The following is a 4,273-nucleotide window of genomic DNA, read 5'->3' as shown; positions in this document are numbered from 1 at the left end:
TGACCGAGCGGGTTGGGAAAGAATCAGAGCCGGCGGCGGAGTCCGTGTCGCACGCTGCGTTGGCCTCCTAGGATGAACACGTGAAGGAGAGGAAGACGATGTTTTTCGCGTTGACTTCATGGTGGAGAAGCCTATTTCGTCTTCTCATTCTCCTTCGGAGGACGAACAAATGAAGTGGAGGAAGGCGATGCTTTTGGGGTGGACTTCATGGTGGAGAAGCCTATTTCGTCTTCTTCTCCTCCTCCTCTTCAAGAACTCACTCCAACCTTTAGAGCAAGCAAGCAGACGTCACTCTTCCTTCTTCCCTCCTCATCTTCTTCCTCACGACCGAGGATCAGTAACCTCTTCGAACGATGCTTTTAGCTTCCCATGTCAACGCTGCCTCCGGCCTCACCTTCCGCAAACTTCCACCTCCTTTCCGCCCGTAAAACTAGCCCATGGTGACCACGTCGATCAAGTGGGCGATCATAGCTTCTTCATCAACGATCAACAGCGAACTGCTTGAAGCTCACAAAGCTACACTGATGTATGTATTGTCGGACACAAGACAACTATCCTTCCACAATGATAGGCATCGGCAACGGATCACATTACGACACCTGCTCGTAAAGAATCGAACCTTACCCTAATCTTTATATAACCATCTATGTAGAAGAAAATAGATTGGTGACGATCAAACCTACATGTAAATTTGTCCTTGTCGCTCCATCAAAAACATAAACAATGTCCGGAGCTCGAATTCTATCTTGTCACCTACGAATAATGTACAAAATTTTAGTGATTAAATTTAAAGAAAACTATGCAGGGTCATCAGAGGTCTAATAGGCATATTATATAATCATTAAATGAAAGAAATAAAATTATAAACAAAAAATTATTAATAATTGAAGCATAATACAGAGAAATTTTAGTTGTATTATTATTATTATTATTATTATTATTATTATTATTATTATTATTATATAGAATTGTCTCTATGATGAGCTAACTTCTGTGCTTGAAGGGCTGCGATTAGTAAGGGATGAGACTGTGCAACTTGTGGAGATCAAAATTGATTTGTCTGATGTAGTGAAGTTACTTACAAGACCAATTAATCCAACTTGAAGATTGCTTAGTATTGTTAGGAGTGTTAAAGCCTTCTTAGATTCTTTTAAGAGTGTTAAGATCCATCGTGTATTCAGGTAAGTGAACTATTGTGCAGATTAGTTGGCTGGTTTTGCCAAGTCAACTACAAGTTCCTTTTTTTGAAGAGGTCAATGGCTAAATCTTTTTCTCTCTTTTTTAGTGTTGAAACTTGGGTGATTTCCCTCAAAAAGCTCTCCTTTTTTTTTTTTCGGCAAAAGATGCCCCTTTTTTTTTTTTTTTTCCTAAATAATATATAAGAATCACTCACCAACCCAAATGGCATCTTTCCTATTAATTTTTTTTTATCAAATTTTTCACTGGTTTTAAATTTTTACAGTGTTTTCATTTTTCTGATGTATAGTATTTTTCAATAGTATTTATAATATTTTTATTAAGGTACAGAAAGCACTGTAAAGTTATTGAAAAATAATATAAGTGATATTGTTACTCTTTGGTTGTCATTACTTTTAGACAATTATGACACCATATTTTTAGATTGATGATTAGTTTAGTTGATGTTAGGAGTTCATTTGAATCATTTATAATATTTTTAAGCAGGTGTTATAATATTTTTATTGTAGTGGTCAAAATAATGTAATAAGTCAATTTTTTATCCTATTTGGGTGATGATGTTCCTAAACTATTATAAATACTTATTTGAATCCTATCAATATTTTCTAATATGTTCTGATTTCATTGGGCTCACTTACAATGTTTTTCGATAGTGTTACAATGTTTCGTTGAGATACCGAAAATATTATAAACTATTAAAAAATATTATAAGTAATATAATATTATGTCTCTTTGATTATCATTACTCATAAACCATTATATTACGAAATTTTTAAGCTTAGAGTTAGTTTGGCTAATGTTATAAGTTCATTTGTATAATTTATAGTATTTTTAAATAAACTTAACAATATTTTTGTTGTGATAGTCAGAATACTATAACAAACCAAAACATTATAACAGCAGAAGTATTTCAGATATTAATTAAAACATAAGATACTATTTGCAAAAAATAAAATAAAAATAAAAATAAAACAACTCTTTGTGAAAATAAATATTTTTTTAAAAAATCATCCTTAATTCTTTTAACTGCTACTTTTAGATAATATCCAAAAAGGAGAGTTGATGATTTGTCTTGTCTTTGCTTTATTTTTTTTTTTGACAAAAGCTTTTTGAGGAAGATTAGGTTTACTTTTACCGAGGGCTTGAAATTGGAGTTAGAACAAAAATATATCTTCTTTTGCTTCTGGGAACTTCTGTCCTTGTTTTAAGTGTTAAATTTGTGAAAATAAATGAAGCTACAACCATTTGTCCCTATTTTGAGTGTGGAGGATGGCGGATATAAAGTAGGATCTTTCCCTATTTTGAGTGAGGAATTTGTGGAAATAGATGTTATGAGTGTTTTTTTTTTCTTTTATTAGTTCTAAAGCTGATCATTGTTTGATTTGATTTGACTTTAAATCTTGATCCATTGTAAGAATCATCCTACTATGGATCAAGATTTAAAGTCAACCTATACATAGAATCATCGTATAACATGAATTTCGAGATTAGACTATCGGAGATGAGACTAAGGTTTAGATGAATCTTATGCATATGTAAGAACAGATTATCATTAAGAGGTTCTCAACTTAATTCTCTTAACATTTAAATCAACCTGTACATAGAAAAAGTGAAAATCTCAAAATAATATATGAGTATAAGAAGTCGGAGAGAATCTATGGATCCTTATTTGTAATTCAAGATCTTTAATCTTTTGTCATTAGAAAATAATTTTCTAATCATTCATAATTTAGAGAATCTATCCTTTTGTGAATTGTGATTTGGATTTAGTCAGCCCACTTTTATCATTTTTATTGGTTGATGTAATGTGCCAAGTCATCCAATGATTGGATGATGAATATTGCCACCAATAGCCTGAATAATAAAAAGTTGCTTCAACTAAAACATAACAGTTGATGTAATTGACAGAAATAAAGATACTTGACTGCATTAGAATTGTGTGATGTGTTTTTTTTTTGTTTTGCATATGTTACTCTTTCAAACTTGAATAATTATTCTAGTGTTAAACTTGAATAATGCATTCAACTATCTTTATTTCTATCAATTACATGAATTGCTATGTTTTAGTTGGAGTAACTTTTGATTATTCAAGCAATGTTCATCATCCAACAATAACTTGGCACTTGTACATCAACCAACTAAAATGACAAAAATAGGCTTCTGAGATGGACATCATAAATCATAAAAGAATATATTCTACAAATTTTGAATGATTAAAAAATATTTTTCTAATGGCAAGAGAGTATATCTTGAACTAGGATCCTTTCAACCTCTCTCCTATTTCTAATACTCATATATTATATTGAGAATTTCACTTTTTCTATGTATAAGTTGATTTCAGCGTGAGACAAATCACAACCTCTTAATAACAATCTTTTTTTGCGAGTGCATAGAGTTATCTAAACCTTATTATCATCTCAAATTGGACGATTCCTACTATGCATCAAGATTTAAAGTCGAATCAAATCAAAAATCATTTTTTTTTATCTTTATTTTTTAAAAGATAATTTTTATTTTTCTCAAATAGTATTTTATGTTTTGAATAATATTCAAAATACCTCTTATCAGCCCTAGTAGTACTTTTTTTTTTTTTTACTCATTACAATATTTTGGCTAGTTACAATATTGTGACTACTATAACAAAAATAGTTTTAAGCCAACCTAAAATTATTATAAATAATATAAATTTACGATGTGCATCTCTTGATGTTATTTAGAAAATCTTTGTCTAATATACAAGTTGTCACACCCCTCGAATTTATTAACAACCACAATCCATTCCAGGATCCAATCACACATTTGAGGACACTGAAAAAACGTTCAAGTCATTTTCATATATTCCATAATCCATAAGACTTATGCAGTTTATAATCATACCATCATATCATATAATGATTCACAAAATCTAAAAACCCATTTAACTAAACCATAATCACATCATAAATCCATAGTTGTGGGAATCTATACAATCACAAAAACTAATGTTTACCATATTTTCATATCATTACACAAATTAGCTTAACATTCCCAAAATCCCGATATGATGGGCACTTTTCAAATATTTACAAGATACATC

The sequence above is a fragment of the Musa acuminata genome, chromosome BXJ3-6 (assembly GCF_036884655.1).
Source record: "Musa acuminata AAA Group cultivar baxijiao chromosome BXJ3-6, Cavendish_Baxijiao_AAA, whole genome shotgun sequence".
NCBI classification, from domain to species: Eukaryota; Viridiplantae; Streptophyta; class Magnoliopsida; order Zingiberales; family Musaceae; genus Musa; species Musa acuminata.
The sequence above is the reverse complement of the archived record's forward strand: the minus strand, read 5'-3'. Positions refer to the sequence as shown.